Source organism: Pipistrellus kuhlii, unplaced genomic scaffold (assembly GCF_014108245.1).
Source record: "Pipistrellus kuhlii isolate mPipKuh1 unplaced genomic scaffold, mPipKuh1.p scaffold_m20_p_13, whole genome shotgun sequence".
NCBI lineage: Eukaryota > Metazoa > Chordata > Mammalia > Chiroptera > Vespertilionidae > Pipistrellus > Pipistrellus kuhlii.
In genome coordinates, this window is record NW_023425438.1 from 21,342,876 (window position 1) to 21,362,926 (window position 20,051).

At 41.4% G+C, this 20,051-nt stretch overlaps 1 protein-coding gene across 4 annotated transcripts in view; it reads left to right on the forward strand.

The window, feature by feature from the left end:
* Positions 1–4,539: 4,539 nt before the first annotated feature.
* Positions 4,540–20,051, forward strand: part of FOXN2 (forkhead box N2) — a 56,085-nt gene continuing 40,573 nt past the window's right edge. For 2 of the 4 annotated variants that reach the window (XM_036435270.1, XM_036435273.2), the window contains exon 1: positions 4,540–4,681. The gene's annotated coding sequence lies outside the window, so the exon portion shown is untranslated. Of the gene's footprint in view, positions 4,682–4,818; positions 4,968–11,964; positions 11,977–20,051 lie in introns of those variants that run through there. The other 2 variants (XM_036435271.2, XM_045580724.1) reach the window with 2 other exon arrangements.

Consider the following 20,051-nt stretch of genomic DNA (forward strand, 5'->3'; position numbering starts at 1 on the left):
ACTTTATCCAACAGATGTGGGGAAAGTAACAATATGCTAACTCCAAGTCCTTTTGAAAACCCTGAGCTTGTCCATATGAAGTCTGCCTGTCTGCCTGGAGAGACTATGTGAAGAAGAGAAGTCATGGATCTACTTGAACAAAAACCAAAGGACCCACACATACGATCTCAGTCAGGTTGGTCCAGCTAACCCCTACCATTGAAGCCATCTTACTTGAGGTGCCAGACACGAGACTAAAAAGATTATCTAAGATATTTCACCCCAGCAGCCATCACCCAGAGATGAGATGAGCCATCCCTTCAGTTTCCTAACCAAATTCCTGACCCACAAAACCATGAAATATAGTAAAATGCAAACAAGGTATGTGCCCTTGATCAGAATCGAACCCATGACCCTTGGGTCCTCAGTCGGACTCTCTTTCCACTGAGCAAAACTGGCTAGGGCAAGATTTATTACTTTTTATTACTTTGTTCCTCTTCTCCCTTTTTTAGTTTGAAAGTTGCATAGTGTGATGGTTAATTTTGTGTCAATTTGGCATTGGCACAGTGAGTGTATTTTTCAATATAATCAACATCTAAATCAATGCACTTTGTGTAAAGCAGATTATCCTCCATAATATGAGCAGGTCTCATCCAATCAGTTGAAGGCTTAATAGAACAAACACTGACCACCTTTAAGGAAGAAGGAATTCTGCCAGAAAAATGCCTTTGGACTCACACTGCAACTCTTCCCTGGGTCGCCAGCCTGCGAGCCTGCCCTGAAGATTTTGGACTTATTAAGTCTCCACAATAACTTAAAACAAGTCTCTCTCTTTATCTATATATACACTCATCGGAGCTCCAGTGGCGCAATCGGTTAGCGCGCGGTACTTATATATACACTCATATGCATTGTGTTGATTCTGTTTCTCTGGTGACCCTTGACTATCTTTTACTATTCTCTTAGTGATCTTTCTAGAGATTACAGATGGATTCTTGACTATTAATTGTAACTTTTTCCAACCTGTAAGACAACGTATGGATTTTAAGACACTTGATTTCATTTACCCTCTTCTGAGTTTAATACCATTGCTATGTGTTTTTTTTTTAATATATCTTATTGATTTTTCACAGAGAGGAAGGGAGAGGAATAGAAAGCTAGAAACGTTGATGAGAGAGAAACATCGACCAGCTGCCTCCTGCACACCCACCACTGGGGATGTGCCTGCAACCAATGTACATGCCCTTGACCGGAATCAAACCTGGGACCCTTCAGTCTGCAAGCCAATGCTCTATCCACTGAGCCAAACCGGTTTCAGTCTTTTGCTATGTATTTTTAAATATAGAAGACATTACTATTATCTTATATAGACAATATAAATATTCATTTATTTACCCACATATTATTTAGGTTGATCTTTATTTTCTCATGTATATCTGACCTTACAACTGGGATAATTTTCCTTCTGCCTAAAGAATGCTACTATGGCCGTGGCCAGTGTAGCTCGGTTGGTTGGACATCATCCCATCCACTAAGAAGTTGCTGGTTCAATTCCTAGTCGGGGCACATGCACTAGTTTCAGGTTAGATCCTCAGTGGGGGCCATGCAGGAGGCAGATGATTGATGTTACTCTCTCATCGATGTTTCTCTGCTTCGATCCTCTCTCTCTAAAATAGGGGTGTCGAACTCAATCAGAGAAGGGGCCAAAATCTAAAATCCAGCCTAAATCGCGGGCCGAATGGTTTACTGAACAGTCATAAACTGTCATTGTGATGGAAACGCAGCGGAGTGCAGTGATGACAGCGCGGTGTGGGCCACATTGCAAGGCCTGGCGGGACGGATTTGGCCCGCGGGCCTTGTGTTTGACACATGTGCTCTAAAAGATCAATTAAAAATAAGTTTTTATTGATCTTTTAGGAAATCTGTCGCACTTAGTTATCTCTAAATTGTGACAGATTTCCTAAGAGACCTGAACCTTACCCACAGAGATTATTTAAATGGGCCCAGCCTCTCTGAGGTGAATCAGTGAGTAGAAAAGACCAGTATAGAGCATTTTAGTAGTTGAGGATTTATTGGTTCTAAAATTTCATGTGTTTATTTCTTTAAGTTTCTAGTGCTCTGCCTCAATTTTTTTTATTTTACTATATATTTTTTTATTAAATAAAGCTTTATTGCTCAGATTATTACCAGTTTCTCCTTTCCCCCCCCATAGCTCCTTTCCACATAGTTCTCACCCCACCCTCTGCCCTTACCTCCCCCCCGCATTGTCCTTATCCATAGGTGTACGATTTTAGTCCAGTTTCTTCCTATACCTCCCAGACAAAATGGCAACAAATACATACCTATCAACAATTGAATCTAAAAATAAAAAATCTAATAAACAAAATAAACTAGTGAATAAAATAGAATCAGAGGCATGGATGGAACAGACTGATGATTCTCAGAGAGAAGGGGAGTGGTGGGCCAGGAAGAGATTAAACAAAGATCTAATATACATACTAGAGGCACTGGAAGGGGGGATCCCCTCAGCCCCGCCTGTCCCCTCTCACACTCTGGGAGCTCTCAGGGGTTGGAGGCGACCCAGCAATCAGGGGAAGGCATGCCCCATCACACCTCTGCTGCTGCCACTGCTGGCAGCACATGACTCAGCTGGACCTGGTTACCTGAGCTTTGGGCCGCCCTGGGGGGCTGGGGAACTGAGGGGACTGGTGGACTCCAGAGGCAGGCATGGGGCACCTGCTGTCCCAGCTATTACCGTAGATAGGCTATCATTCCTATGGACACAGACAATAGGGTGGCAAAGGCCTGGGGCTGGGGGATGGAGAACCAGGTGGAGGGGGGCAATAGGGGGGGGGGAAAGAGGGACATCTGTAATAACCTCAACAATAAATAAAAAGAAAACAAATGCAACTAGCAGATGACTTTGGACAAATCATATAAATGCAGTGTTTTCATCTATGAAATGAGAGGGATCAAACTTCTATTTTTGCTTTTATATATCCTGATGCCTATTATTTTTTTTTAATCACCGTCATCCCCTTAGCTTAACTGGTTTTGTTAGTAGGCAGCTTGTTCCATACCCAGCTCACTTACACGCAGAGCCTGGCGCCACAGTGAATATCCAATTAACACTGATGGTTCAGGAAGAAAGTAAACTTATATTAGCATCTGCTATGCCTCAGTCACTGTGCAGGTCTTTTTCATATACCTTTCCTTTTAACTCTTTCAACATATGTGTAAGGGCGTAGGTATCACTACTGTAGCTTTTGGAGATGTGACTATAGATATCCAGAGATTTCATTATCAGCATCATAATTTTAGTAAAATAGAGCCTTAGTCCTGCCACTTACTTTATATCTGACAGGTCATTTTTCTAACCCTCAGCTTCCTTCTCTGGAAATTTGTAAGAGTTAGGATAGGGGTTGGCAGGTTTAGCAAACAAAAAAAATTAGAAAGAGTATACCAAGTGGAACATTTTATATTTAAAGAATAATTCTATTGATACTTTTACCCGAAGTTCAGATGTACCTGGGCACTCTCCTGTATTTTATCTGGCAACGCAATTTTAGTATTATGGTTATGACTGTGCGCCGAAGAGACTTAGCCCTGTCCCCAGCGCTTGGTGTGCACTCTGTAAATGCTGTGCTCAGTACCTTTTTGGTTCTGATTCCAAAGTCATGTTTTTTTTTTAGTTCAGTTTCCACATAACATTTCAGTCAGCGAGGGGTACTCAGGCCCTAAGTTTATATTCCTGCTTTATCTAAGGTGACCAGATGTCCCGATTTTTAACAATTTTGTCCCGCGTCCCGCGGCGTTTTAAAAAAGTCCAAAAGATTTTAAAGAGTCTTTCCAAAAATCGGGACTTTTTTAAAACGCCACGGGACGCGGGACACATTGTTAGAAATCGGGACCGTCCCGCCCAAAGTGGGACGTCTGGTCACCTTAGCTTCATGGTCCCTAAAGCGCTTTCAAAAAGCCTGGACCAAGGCGGAAGGCTCTCGGGGGAACCCACAGAGGCTCGAGCTGTTGGGGGCGGTCCTTGCAGTAAGAGCACCCGCTTTGCGGTGCGACCCGCCCGGACGGCCACCCTCGCCCCGCTCCGCCCCGCGCCTGCTCGGCCAGTCAGAGGCCGCGCCGCGCCCCGCCGCGCTCCGATAGGCCCTTCCCCGGACGGAGCGGCCTTCACATTTTCCCGCCTCTTCCCCCCGCCCCCCTCCAGCTTCTCTACCGCCCGAAACCCGCACCGGCCCACTCCACGTCTCCGCCCTACCTCCGGGCGAGCCCCGCCCTTCCGGACGCCGCGGCCCCCTCCTTCCCCTCCCCGCCCTCCAGGGCCGCCTCCGGGCCCGAGCCCCGCCCTGCAGCGGGGATGGGAAGGGGCGGGGCGAGCGCTCCTCCCGAGAGGCTCTGGGAGGCGGGAACCGAGGGGAGGGGCGGGGCTTATCTCCTTGGCGCCACGTTGCCATGGCAGCGGGGGGAAAGGGCGGGGGGAGAGGGAGGAAGCCAGCGGGAGGAGGGGTGGGGGGATGTGGTCCTGCCGCGGCCGGCACCGCAGCTGCTGCTGCTGCCTTGCTCGTGGCGGCGTCTTCCCGGAGGCGGCTGCTGGAAGCTGCCGAGAGCAGCTGCTGCGGTGCTCTGCCATATTGTGTCTTCCCCTTCCCCCGTCCCTGGCCTCCCCGCCGCCGCGGCGGCCGAGCTGACGGTGAGTTCCCGGGTGGAACGGCGCCCGCGCTCCCCGCCCCGGGGTCGCGGCGCAGCTCCGGGGCACAACCAGCAGCGCGTGCGGCCGGCGCCGGGCGTGGGGCCCGGAGGCGGCTGTCCCGTGACGCTCCCGGACATTTCCGTCCTATAAGGCTTTGGCTCCGGCTCGGAGGGGGATCTCCCCGGAGCGCTGCTTGGGGTGGTGTGTGGGCTCCTCGGGGGCGGCGTCGAACGGACGGACGGGCGGGCGTGCGGCCCCGCGAGGAGTTCGGAGTTTTTCCTGAAAGGTATCGGCCGCCCGGGAGGAAACTGGCGGAGGGTGCCGTCTCTCGGGGAGGGCTGGAGGTGACCCCGAGGACGTTTGGGGTTCGGCGGGGAAGTGACTGCCCCAGGTCCCCCCCGGAGTCTTTGCAGCGCCCCTGCCTCGGGCTCGTCCTGGAACCGGACGTGCGGGGCGTGGAGTCCGCGCCCGGCCCCGGGCGGACTCGGACGGAGCCCGGCCAAGAAGTGTCCGGGGAGGCGCCGGGCGCCGCCGGGAGCGAACTTCGGGCGGTTGGGTGCCGGGGCACCGGAGTGGACGGGTTCGGGTGCCGGATGTGGGGGTGGCCGACCCCGGCACCCTCGGGCTCCTCCTCCTCCCGCCGATGCCCCTGGGGGGCCTGCTAGGGTGGCTGTCTAGGTGGGATGGGAGTTAGTGTTTCGGGGCTACAAAATGGACACTTCCTGTTCGCCTGCTCTCTCTCGGGGCCGCGGTTACCTCTACCTCTGCCCTCCAGGCTCCCCTCCTGAGTGTGAGCTGAGAGGGCTGACGCCTTCCGTTTGCCCCGCGGCCGCAAACCCTGGACCCTGGGGGACGGGGTGGGGGGCGGTGGGAGTCCAGGGAGAGCGGCCCATGTTCCTCTGCTCCATCTTGCTGTACTCCGCCCCCTTGTACCCTTTTTTTTTTTTTTTTTCCGGAATGCTCTTTCCCACCACAGCTCAGGGGAGGTGGGGTACCCAGTTCACTGGGGGGCACACTCTCGGCATCTCCTTGGACTTCAAGTCTCTTTAAAGCGGCTTCTGTGCTAAGTTTTCTCCTTATAGGAAGCAAGTCTTACAAGCAGAGGAACGGCACATACTTCTTAACTTCTCCCCGAACTCCAAAGTGGGGGGAGGAGTGCTATTATTTATTTCTGGTTAGTTTACACGGTTTCTCCCGTCCTCCTCCGAATTGTGACAGCCACGTGGCCGGCCGAGTGGAGGAGCTTGTCCTGGTGCCAGCAGGGTGACACTTCCCTGGAAGCCAGGGGCTTTGTCACCGTGCTCTATGTAGCTTTCCAGCCACATTTGTTTTCCTGTTTTCTTGAAGTGGGGAAGTGGAAAAAAGCTGAACTGTGCATGTCCCAATCGAAAGACTTAACTGTTTCCTTGCAGTCCCTGTAAGGTATATATTGACATTTTTGCCGTCCTTTGCGGTTTTGATGATTCATCTTTAAAATCTCGGCAGCATGAGGTACCCATTAAAGAGTAGTGGGGATTAGGATGGTACATTATGTATAGTTTCCTCCAACCTCGGGAGTTGGGGCGATGTTTGAATTTTAAAGCCATTAATGAGATTCTGGTGTGATCAAATAATTACATTCTGGAGGATTTTTTTTTTATCGTTTTATAAAAACCTAACGTTTTTTTCTTTTTACATAAAAGTTGTGATCTGAGAAAATTATTACCAAGATACTTGTTTGGGGCTGAAATAAACGCTTGTTTGATGTGTTATATATAAACATACTTTCGTAGGCTTTTTTTTTTTTTTGAAAGGTATTAACATGAATGCTAACATGAACAGATTCTAAGGGAATAAAAATTAATTTTTAGACTATATAAAATTAAATGTCAAAGGATTGAAAACTTTAAAATCCAAACTTTTGGAGTATTTGGAAAATTTTAGAATTTAAATACAGTCCCTGGTTACTGATGCATTTTGTTTCATTTTGTGAATACTTTGTGTATTTGAATTATTTCCGTAACATATGTTTTTATTTGAACAGTTTTACTTGAAGAGTGCTAAACCACAGGAAACGTTAAGGATGTGTAGAGAAATTTAGAAACATTTAGAATTGTGTAGAGCAATTATAGCATCAATGTTTATTAGAATTTTAATTATACCATGATAATGGTTCTTAATGAAGTGAACATAAAAATATCAGGAAGGTTTCAGTGCAGATAGGATAATGGGATTGAGAAATGAATATGTGTGCTGACCACTGAGAGCAATGCTTAGGTGAGAAAGAAAAGTAAATGAGGTAATGAAATAATTACATAAAGCAGAAAGCATTGAAAACATAAGCTGGAAGATAACTACATCATTAGTTATGCGATCTATCAAATGAAACTTTAAAAAATAGTCTTGTTCTTATGCCATTTTATGGCTTAGCTATATGTGTGTTGCTCTTCAGTTGTCATTTTTGCATAAATGCAAAAAGGTCCTTCAAAAACAAACTTTTGAGGATACATTATTTGAAGGTCTAATGCTTTGCTGATTTCTTAGGGAAGAAAAAGAGGCCTAAGATTTGACCCCTGTTCTTAGGTGGAAGAGACACATGAAAATGAGTTTACCTTGTGAGATGATATAGTTAGGAATTAAATTGTATGATGCAGGCAGGTGCTGTAAGTTACGAGGGAAAGAAAACTAGAGGTTTGAGTGGATAGGGGAGGCTTCTTGAAGAAATAGGGCTCTCTCACTTTCTAAAGTGTTATTCCCATTAAATTACTCATCCTGAAGATCCAGCGTGAATACCAAATTTCTTCTAAAGGCTTCAAACTTTGGTTCCTGTCTTCTCCCATCTTATTTTCCACTAACCTATAAGAACTGTTTATTCACTGGTACTGTAACATGTTATACCAATTTTACTTTTTTTTTTTTTTTAAACCTTTGTTGATATAACATTTTTCTGTTGACATGCACCTGCACACATCCTCTTAACTGCTGAAGATCTGCTCAGGCTTGAGGTTTGGTTGTAATTTTGATTGCCCCAGGAGCCTTAAAATAAAACAATTTTAGATCTGCCTTTCTCCAACTGAAAACTCTCCTCTCTAATAACACCAAATTCTTTACTGTAACATTTTGTACAGTACAAAATGTTACAAACTGCCTTGTTTTCGTTTAATAAATGTTTTTTTCAGCACCTACCATGTGCCAGGCACTCTATAGGAACTGAAGATGCATCCCTGAATAGACAAATTCCCATGTTAGTTATCTTTTTAAGTTTTATTATTCCAAGAAGATTATAAAGTCTTCTCAGCTATATGTTATCTGCTTAGTGGGTATTTTATTTTGTGAATAAAGGAAAAGCAGGACTTACGTTATAAGGTAGAAAGATGATGGAAAGGTCTTTCTTTACATGTGATGGGCACAAAAGGATAAACAATTATTATGGATGACCTTGAAAACATCACTTCTGAACTTAAATATGGCATTTGAACCTGGAATGATGTGATAAAATCTTTATTTGAGGAAGGTTCATTTGACAGCAATGTGTAGGACTAATTATTAACTGGGACTGAAGATGAAGGGGAAGGAAAGATCTATTGAAAAAAAAATAAACTTTGAGAAGGAGATTTAGAAAGGGAACATCACAAGAAGGACGTGAGTTTAGTTGAGTGTAAGGTGAATTTGACCTTTAGTGACTAGAAGCTGGGAGTATGGGATAATTCAGTCAATATAGAGCTGACAGCTATTGATAAGAATTTTTGTCAGAGTTAATTGAAGTGTTTAGGACTGAGGAAAAAGGCTGTGAGAAATTAGAATTCAAGGGGCATTTGCTTTGGTCACATGTGACTTCATAATTAATATTATAGAGTTGTATAATAACTGTGGAATTGTTTTATTAATAACTTTATTTCCACTCCATGAGAATGCTATCTATTTTACTACCAAATATAAAGGGACCAAAATAATATTTATTATTATTTTCTTCCTAGGGATTTTGATTATTTATTCCCTTACTCTAAACTTTTTTTTATATATATATATTTTATTGATTTTTTACAGAGAGGAAGGGAGAGAAATAGATAAGAGAGTTAGAAACATTGGTGAGAGAAAACCATCGATCAGCTGCCTCCTGCACACCCCCTACTGGGGATGTGCCTGCAATCAAGGTACATGCCTTTGACTGGAATCGAACCCGGGATCTTTCAATCTGTAGACGGACGCTCTATCCACTGAGCCAATAAACTTTTTAAAATTCAAATAAACTTTCTTTTAGGCTAGTTTACATTTACACAAAGTTGCAAGATAGTACACAGTTTTCATATTATTAACTTCTTACATTACTATGGTACATTTGTCACAACTAAGGTAACAAAATTGCTACATTACTATTAAACTACACACTTTATTCAGATTTCACTAGTTTTTCCCTTAGTGTCCATTTATGATTCCAGAATTCCAGTTTCTCATACTTTTCTTGTTTTTTATGATTATGACAATTTTGAGGAATACTAGTCAGAAATTTTATAGAATGTTCCTCGATTGAGATTAAATAATCGAATTTATTGGGTGAAACTGATTAACAAAATTAGACAAGTTTCGGCACAATTCTACAGTACAGCACCTACATATTGTATTGTGTGTTTACCACCCCAATCAAGTCTCCTTCCATCACCATTCATCCTCCCACTCCCTTTATCCTCTTACCTCTCTCCACCCTCCCTTCTCCCTGGCAGTCACTATACTATTGTCTGTGTCCCTGAGTCAACCTTTCACCTAGCCTCAACCCTTGCCTTATAGATGTCAGTCTGTTCTCTGTATCCATGAGTCTGTCTCCACTTTGTTTATTGGTACTTGCTCTTCTCTGATTAGTTTATTTCACTTAGCATAATTGTGTCCAGGTCCATCCATCACTGTTGCAAAAGGTAAGATTTCCTTCCCTTTTTTACGGCTGAGTAGTATTCTGTTGTGTAAATGTACCACAGCTTTTATATCCATTCATTTACTGATGGGTACTTGGGCTGCTTCCAAATCTTGGCTGTCTATACTAGTAAAAGGGTAATATGCAAATTGGTCAGGATGCCCTCAAGAAACAACCGAACAGCAGGCTGTGTGGGGTGACCAGGCTGGCAGGGGGGGGGGCAAAGTTGGGGGCAATCAGGCTGTTAGGCAGAGGCAGTTAGGGGTGATCAGGTTGGCGGGGGCGGGGGGGGGGGGGGGGCGGGAAGCAGTTAGGGGCAATCAGGCCAGCAAGCAGGTGGGCACTTAGGAGCCATCAGTCCTGGATTGTGAGAGGGATGTCTGAGAGATCATGGATTGGAGAGGGTGCAGGCTGGGCTGAGGTAACTTCCTCCCCCCCACCCCATGCACGAATTTTGTGCACCAGTCCTCTAATCCTATATAATAAAAACCTAATATGTTAAGTGTCCAACCATTTGACCAGTCACTATCATGTGCACTGACCACCAGGGGGCAAATGGTAGGTTAGCTTGCTGCTGGGGTCCAGCTGATCAGGACTGGGCGAGATGGGCCAGACATGCCCTGGAGCCCTCCCACAGTCCTCCTGGCCCTGAGAGTGCACCGGTGGGTTCCTTGGCCTGGCCTGAGCCCTCTTGCAATCCAGGACCTCTAGGGGATGTCTGCAGGCCATCTTAGTTTTTTGAGGTAATTCCCTATTGATTTCCACAGTGGCTGCACCCATCTGCATTCCCCAACAGTGCATGAAGGGTTTTTTTTCTTCACATTGTTGATTTTTTTTTTTTTTTTTTTTTTGATAGCCGTTCTGACAGGTGTGTGCTGATATTGCTGATGTTTTCTTCTTGATTAGACTGGGGTCATGGTTTTTAGGGAGCAAGACAATAGAGGTGAAGAGCCATTCTCATCATGCAAATAATATAAAATTATGTTAACCATTATCTCCTTTTTGAGGTTTTAGTTTGCCAGGTTTCATCCCCATATCCACTCATTCCAGGTTCTATTCTGGAAACAAGTCACTAAGCACAGCCCATGATTTAGGCCTTACTGTAGATTTATGTATTTGTTTTTTTAATTGCCTTCAGAGAGAGGGAGCAGGGAGAGAAACATTGATCAGTTGCCTCCTGTATATGCCCTAAAAGGGATCAAACCTGCAACCTAGGTATGTGTCCTAACCAGCAATCAAACCTGAAACTTAGATGTATGTACGGGATGACACTCCCAACCAGCTGAGCCACACTGGCCAGGGCAGATTCATGTATTTTTTATTTTCATCAACCTAATTTTCTTTTCAATAAATAAACATTTAAACTTGGATAGCTATTTATTGAGCAGCTACTGTATTTAAGTGCTAAGAATATAGTGGTGAACAAGATACTTCATTTCTACTCTTCTGGAGTGTGGAGTGTGAGTTCTGGAACTATATTCCCTGAGCTTGTATTCCAGTTGTGCCACTTTAAGGTTTGTGATATTGGGCATATCATTTAATCTCTTATCTGTTTCCATATAGAAAATGGGCACTACTTATAGCAACTACCTAGTAAGGCTGTTATGAAGATTAAAGAAGTTAATACTAGTGAAACAAAACAAAACATATATGAAAGTACTCGGTCTTACCTTTACACTATCCTATGTAATAAAAGAGTAATATGCAAATTGACCATCACTCCAACATACAATATGGCTGCCCCCATTGGACAAGATGGCCACCACAAGATAGCCAGTAGGAGAGGGCAGTTGGTAGGGACCAGGCCTGCAAGGAAGGGCAGTTGGGGGTGACCAGGCTGGCAGAGGAGGGAAGTTGGAGGTGACCCGGCCTGCAGGGAAGGGCAGTTGGAAGCAAATAGGCTGGCAGGGAGCAGTTAGGCATCAGTCAGGCTGGCAGGGAGTGGTTAGGGGGTGATCAGGCTGGCAGGCAGGCGAGCAGTTGGGAGCCAGCAGTCCTGGATTGTGAGGATGTCTGACTGTCTGTTTAGGCCCGATCCTACTGGACATCCCTCGAGGGGTCCCAAATTGAAGAGAGTGCAGGCTGGGCTAGGGGTCGCCACCCCTGTGCACGAATTTCGTGCACCAGGCCTCTAGTATGTACAGAATTTAGACATACACTCAGGCATGTAGGAAATATACTTAAAAATTGAGCAATAAGCAAAACAGACAACCAAATCTACCTTATAGAGCTTTTAGTAAGTCAGGAAAAGATGTGTATTAAACCATCCTAGCTGTGATAAATGTTATCAAAGAGTACAGGATATTATGAAAGAATATAATTTGGGGCCCCCCCCCGTAGTGTGGGATGTTAGAGAAGATTGCCTTTAAGATTTTAAAGCTGTGAGTGATAAATGGTTAGCCAGGGCAAGGTGAAATGAAGAGTGTTTTAGGCAAAGAGGGTAGCATTTGTAAAGGTCCAAAGAAAGAAAAAGCAAGGCCTTTTCCGAAATCTCAAATGGGGAGAACAGGGGAAAGAGTGGCAAAAGATGTGTCCAGAGAGGTTACACAGGGGCAAAGTTATGCAGAAACTCATATACCATGTCAGGGACTAATTACATTTTGATCCAAGGGTTCCCTTGATGATTTGAGCAAGAAAGGAACATTGTCAGAGTTGCATTTTACAAGATTACTCTAATAGTTACATTTGTTCTAGAGAATAAAGAGGATCAGGCATAGATGCAGGGAGACTAGACTTTTGGATGGGAAAGCCACAAATCAGATATGGAGGGTCTACTCTGGTTCTTTTATGAAGATACTGTCAGAGCCACTGTGTCTGTGTGCAGAACACAACCTCAAGGGCGTATCGTTCATGTGGACTACGATTGTGGTGGTTAAGATGAGAGATACTATTGACCTGGAGTATAGTGTGACCATGAAAATGGAGAGGGATGGGCAGATTACAGATATTAATACTCCACAATCTATCTCCAGACCAGACCTGTCTCCTAAACTTTAGATCATATGTATCCCAAATATACCACTTGATTGTCTCACAAACATCTCAAAGTCAATAAGTTGCCGAAAAGGGTTTGGCTCAGTGGCTAGAGCATTGGCCTACGGACTGAAAGTCCCAGGTTCGATTTCGGTCAAGGGCATGTGCCCTCAGTAGGGGGTGTGCAAGAGGCAGCTGATCGATGATTCTCTCTTATCGATGTTTCTAACTATCTCTCTTCCTCTCTGTAAAAATCAATAAAATATATATATTTTTAAAAAGTCAATAGGGCAAAACAACAACATAACCCCCCCCCCAAAAAAATAACATACATTGATCTACCTTAAAAAAAAAAAAAAAGCCATTTTCCCCTTCAGTATTCTTTTTTTCTAAATATATTTTATTAAGAGAGAGGGATAGAGAGTTAGAAACATCGACGAGAATCATCGATCAGCCGCCTCCTGCACAACCCCTACCGGGGATATGCCTGCAACCAAGGCACATGTCCTTGACCGGAATAGAACCTGGGACCCTTCAGTCCGCAGGCCGATGCTCTATCCACTGAGCCAAACCGGTTTCGGCTGTATTATTTATATTATCAAGTAAATCTAACATCAACTCTATTGCTGATCCTGTCTCCTAGTAGTGACAACTAGACTACTTAGTTGTATATAGGTGCAGTTAATAATGGCTACTTAGAATTTAGGTTATATTCCATTAAAATTTGTTTAGGAACTTGAGTGTTCATTAAGGTAAATGTTACTTTCTAAAATGCTCTGTAGATAATAGCATAAATATCTTTAATAGTTTTTAGCATAAATATATTTTACTTCAGTAAGTGTACATACAGCATCAGTATAGTCCTTATAAACTTAATTCTGGGTTAAATTATTCGTAGTTTTGTGTTTTAGAACTACATATAAAATCAGTATATTAAGTCAACCAGCATAGTTTTATTATTTCCAAATTTGACACAAGGGACTTATTGGGAAGATATCATTTTATGCCTTTATTAAATGTATTACTGATCATGAGTGTGCTCTTAAAAAATGTTTATTTTCAGTGGAATTTAATTGCCTGGGAGAGATTTACTCCATGACTGACTAATAATGGCTTATGTTCAAGGCATTGAAAATCATCTTACACAGAAATCTTGACAACAAAGAATACCAGCTGTTTGTATTCCAATGCTAACCATACTTACCTTTGTACTCTGGAGCATTAGATCTGTTGACTTTTAGGTTTCTGTTACTTTGTTCATTTTCCACGCTATTTTTCAAGTACAGTGTACAAGGCTCTCAAAGAACCAAAGTGCTGGCCAGCTGGCTAACTGGTTACTATATGGTTTGTAGCACAGGGATAATGCTTCTAATGTCATTATTGATTTTTTTAAATTTTTTTATTTCTGTGTGAGCAGTTTTTTCAGCCTTCAAAATATTTTTGTTTGGACACCACATTGATTTCTATCCCAAAGTTTGAGGAGATGAGTTTCTAAACTAGATTTACCCTGAGAGCTATTAGCTTCTCAGGGTAGTGCTTCTTTTCTGTTGTTATCTATACTAACAAAAGCCTAGGTGGTCCTTGTGCCCTCTCACATGACATCATCACAAGATGGCCACACACACAGCAGAGTGGGGACCGGAGGCCACTCCCGGCAGTGAGGCTTGTGGGTCCTACAGCTCCACGTGGCGTGGAGGCAGCCAGTCCCAGCATCTCCACCATCTTGTGTGGAGGAGGCGGGTCCTGGTGGAGGAGGCAGGTTACAAGCAGGGGAGGGCTGTTGAGGGCAATCAGGCTGGCAGGAAGGGCAGTTGGGATGATCAGGCCCTTAGGGGAGGGCATTGGGGGCGATTGGGCAGGCAAGTAGGAGCCAGCAGTCCTGGATTGTGAGAGGGATGTCCGACTGCTGGTTTAGGCCCAATGCCGCAGGGATCCAGCCTAAACCAGCAGTTGAACATCTCCCAAGGAGTCTCAGATTGGAGAGGGTGCAGACCAGACTGAGGGACACCCCCTACCGCTGGTGCACAAGTTTCATGCTCGGGCCTCTAGTATTTTATAACATATAAAGTAATTAGTGTTATGTTTTAGATACGGATGGAAGTTTACAAGTTATTGTGCCAACATTTTTTTTTTTTAACATTTATTAGAAGTAACTTTTTATTAACAAAAACAATTTTCACTCAAGTTAGATATCTTGTGGCACTGTTTTTTTTAAAATCAGTATTTCTGTGTAAAAGACAAAGTTATATGCTAGGGATTTATTATAAAAAGAAGTATTTGATCTTTATGCAGAAAATATTAGGTTTGTTACTGCTTAGAAGCAAATGTGTTCCTTTTTTTTTTTTTTTTTTTTAAATAAAGTATTGCTTCATTTTAACTTCCCCAAGAAACTGATGAACAATTGAGACTTTTGGGTTTTTTGGAGGCAAATGATGCAACAATGTATTGTATAAGAGAACTCTACATACTGTGTACAAAGAGTACAAAATTATTTAGATAGAAGTGACATTTAAGTCACGGTTTACACAGTGTATCTGGGCAAGTTAGTGTAGGAGAAAAGTAGATTCAGTAGAAGGTTACCACAACAGATGTTTCTCCCCCAGATTTTAGTGTTTTCTGCTTTTAGTATGAGTTGGAGAAAGGTTTTTTCCACCACTCAATTTTCTTCTTTTTTTTTAACCCCTATTTGGAAAACTGTTTCCCAATGAAACAAATCTTTGACCTCTTTGTATTCTGCTCCTCACCCCCCTTTCTTGACTGGAAAATACAGCTGCACACATTTTTGTTTAGAGACAATGGATCACATGCTGTGTCACCTAAATCTATGACCAAGAGGCAGTTTTATTCTTAAGAGACCATAATGCTTCAGTTGTCCTGGATACATGACATCATGTAGCATTATAATCGAACATACATCTTTTTGCAGTACATTTGGGATTTGAATCCACCCCCTAATCTCAGAATTGGTTTTTATGGGATGGACAGTATTTATAATTGAGAATCTTAATAAAAACAAAGAATGTATTGTTAATTCAATAGGAAAGTTTGTGAGTTCCTTTTATATGTGTGTGTTTTGTTTTTTTCTATTGAGGGTTACCAAAGTAAACAGATATTTTGAGTTAATAGAATATTTTTAAGGTTTTAGCATTTGTTAGATATATTACACAAAGCCTTGCAGATAGTATGTGCTCAATAAATGTTACACTTGATTTTTGAAACCGATGTGATAAATTAACAAGAAGAAAATTGTGGTGTTTTTTTTTAAAGGAGTAACTCCCAAGATTTAGAAAATTATTAGTATCTGTAAACTGCTAAAATATTTTGTGTTGAACTTATTATAATAAACTTAGTGTACTGGTGAAAAATATAGGAATTATAATGCAAGGGGATGCTTTCGGTCTTGAGAAATGGTTCTTCATTATAATTAACTAGGGGCCCATTGCAGGAAAATTCCTGCAAGACTTCCGGCGGGCTTCCCTCCTGTCACCCCACCTCTCCCGCAGCCCCGCTCTCCCTTCTCCTGCTGCCATGGACAGGGAGGGGGAGCGGGGAGCCCCGCCCTGCCCACCACTGCCGTTGCACACGCTGCCCAAGCTTTTCCTCCAGCAGCCACCTTGCTTTCCACTTTCCCTCCCTCTTCCTTCTATGCTGTCTTCAGTCTTCACTCCTCCCTCCCTCAGTGTATGCAAATTAATCATCATCATTGTTAGGTTAATTTGCATACTCACTCTGATTGGCTATGGGTGTGGCAAAGATATGGTCAATTAGCATTTTTCTCTTTTATTAGTGTAGGAAGTAAAAATGGTTCATTAAAGAGATTAGAGATGAAGAAAGGAGAGGTACATTATAAATTTCTTTAATTGTATAATATAGCTTAATCAAAGACAATGTTTAACTTATAATAAAGAATTGAGATAATTGCCAGGCAGTTTTAATAAAATGCACAAACATTTTTTTATTTCTATGGTATGCCAAGCTCTGTCATATATATTTTTTCTATTAAAAACACTGTTTAGTGATTTGAATTCAGTGAATGATTGATTGCCTGTTTCCCTTTGTTAGGGTGTATTAGCCCAAATCAAATGGCTTTTTAATATTGCTTAATTTAAAGTGATTGTATGGGAAAGCCACAAATCTGAAGTGGGAGGAGAGCGAGGGTTCTAATCTCTGGTTGCTCTTTTGACATAAAATTTGTTTGATTTACCTATGACATTAAGTTCTTAATGGGAAATAAAATGGCAAGTCAATAAAAAAAATTTCCAAATGTCTTAAGACCATGTAAAATTGACCAAATTAGAAATTGGAGATGCATTTAATTAAACATAATAAAAATATAATGATCATTCGTCACGTGATTCGGGAATTCAGATCTTTAAAGTAAGTACAGTGAGACTGATTTTAAATAGGAAGTTGGACTAGTAGGTGATGAAAAGATATAAACAACTACATCTGTAAGTCAGATGTTGCCATGTAGTTCATAGTTAATCATCCTTTGCTTTAAGCATGGGACTGATTACAAGTCTTTGGGTTCTCTCGGTATAATTGCTCAAGTGTTGGTTTCAGCTTCTTCCCAATTTCTAGTAGAACATAACAAGTTTTATTCCTTTTACTACTGTGGCCAGTGTAGTAAAAACTTTTTAGAAAAAGCAAAATTGATTTTCCTTATTACTCTTTCTGGGTAATAAGGAAAGAAGTATTCAATGATTGCTTTAGGGCTGCAAGGAAAAACTTAATTGTAATTAATTTGCTTTGGGATATAAAAAATTGACTACCTTATTTTGATCTGAGTCCTTTTTCAGTGTTATTTAGTAATGTAATGGATTAAATATAAATTTTCAACTATTACATTATCTTGCAAATAATGACAGATTTCAGGCTCTAATTATAATGTGGGTAAGATAAAAATAATTAAAATTGAAAAATGTGACATGAAGATATTCAATAATATAATTTGAAAAGTACTTTTTAAAAGTATTTAAACATTAACAGAACTGAGTTAATTACAATTATATCTTTGCTATGGTGCTATGTTATTTATTAAAGTACACACTAAAAAACCTTACATTCACGAGAACTGTTGGACTGAGAGCCTGAATATAACGATATGTATATGTAAGTATTTATATTTTTGTCCTGTTTTGATTATAGCATTATATTTGCCATATATTTTTTCTTTTTGTTATTGAGAATATTACTAGTGAAAACTCAACATTTTTATTTCAGAGATAGTTAATTATTTTTTATGATGTGTGTGTGTGTGTGTGTGTGTGTAAGAATGTTACCAGCCAAAGCTGTAAATAAAGGAATTTAGACTTTACTAGGAGGGAGATACTAGATGATAAAATACTAAAAAAGTTCTTACAGTTTATGTGATTTAAGTTTATATTATTATTATTACTCCTCACCCAAGGACATGTTTTTATTTTAGAGAGAGAAAGGAAGAGAGAGAGAGAGAGAAACATTGATATGAGAGGAAACAGAAATCAGTTGTTGTTGTCCGTGTGTCCTGTCCCGTCGTCGTCGTCGTCGTCGTCGTCGTCGTCGTCGTCGTCGTCGTCGTCGTGGTGTGTCTGTGTCCGTCCGTCCCCCCCCCCCTCCCCGCCACGACCAGGGATCAAACCTGCCACCTAGGTATGTGCCCTGAGGAATTAAATCTGCAGTGTTTTAGTATAAGGGACTACAGGATGATACTCCAACCAACTGAGCCACATTGGCCAGGGCAAGTTCTTCCATATTATTTTAACTAGAAAGATCTGAAGGGTTCCATCATGTTGCATGATTGAGCAAAATATTGATGATAATCTAAGAAATAAAGTGCATCAAATAGAGTGAGGAAGTGAAAGTTGCATCATAAAGAAAATGAGAAGGCCTCATTTCAGTTGGCTGTTTTGCCAATGGGTATCATTGGTCATGAGGGAGACCTGTCCTTAATATCAGAAGATTTAAAAAAATTTTAAACTTCAAAACAAAGTATGGTTACTAATTTTGTGCCATACTTTTTATTTGAGAAATGTAACATTTATAAATCTACAGTATTACTTTAGGGAAAATATAATAATTTTTAAAAATTAATGACAATAATTACCATCTCTATAGCTAATATTTATTGTACTACCTCTGTTCTAAGTATATTTATTCTCCTTTAATTTGTACTAACAATCTTATGGAAGTAGGTACTATTCATTCTAAATTGATCGATCTTTATAACCTACTAGAGGCCCGATGCACAAAATTCGTGCAAGAGTAGGCTGCGGCACCAGCTTCCCTATAGTACTGGGTCTGGGCTGGCTTCCCTCTGGCCCTGGCTTCCTCAGGAAGGACGTCCGGTCTAATTAGCATATTATCCTCATTATTATTATGTTATTATAGACTGTTTGGCAGAGCTGGGATTTGAACCTACACAATATATCTTTACAGTTCAGGCTCTTAACACTCTGCTTCACTGCCTCCAGGTGTGATTATAATATCAAGAATAATGATTTAGATTTCTCTTTTATGGTTTTTTATAATAAGAAATTGCTTATTTTTTTTCCGTAATATATTTTATTGATTTTTTACAGAGAGGAAGAGAGAGGGATAGAGAGTTAGAAACATCAGTGAGAGAGAATCATTGATCAGCTGCCTCTTGTACCACCCCTAATGGGGATATGCCCGAAACCAAGGTATTATGTCCTTGACCGGAATCGAACCCGGGACCTTTCAGTCCGCAGGCCGACAATCTATCCACTGAGTCAAACCGGACTCTGCTGAAATTGCTTATTCTTTATAATTCAAATATACTGGCCCCTCAAGTTTCTGTTTAATTTCTCTTAGTGTTAAACATATTACTTTCTTTCTCAAGGAAGAAGCCTTTCATTTTACACTATTTCACCATAGAATCTAACAACTATGACAGCAGAGCCATGAGTTTCTATACTTCTCTCTACCTTTTATCCACATTGTTAGCTGAAGAGGCGTTGTAATCGTAATCCAATTTGGCTATATGTTGGCTTTGGAATGTGTTTTAAATTTCTATATATATTGAGGTACTTCTGACATTTTAGAATTAATAATATAATATTTTCTGCTTATCAGGAGCTTATTTTGTATCTTCTACTCCTAAGCCACAAATAGACAAAAAGAGACTACAAAGTAGTTGGGAGAAAAAATTACCAAGTTTATGCATTAAATTTATAAACCTTAAAGTGAGCTCTTTACCATTTTTTGACCTTAAGTATGATCTTATATGAAATTCTAAATTTGTCAGGCTTTCCAGTAACTAGTGGTTGTATAATTTCATCATGATTTAGAAATCCAAAATGCTCTGAAAACCTAAAGTTTTCTCTTATTGCCAAAACATGATCTGAATTGATATAAGACTATTGCTGATCTTTATTTAACCCTTTTAGTGTGAATATATACTTTGCTACAGAAATATTAACATGTTTATTATGGGATGCTGCCTCAGACTTCACTGACACATCACATAAAAACATATATTTGCATTGTAGTCCCTTTCTAGAATAATACTCT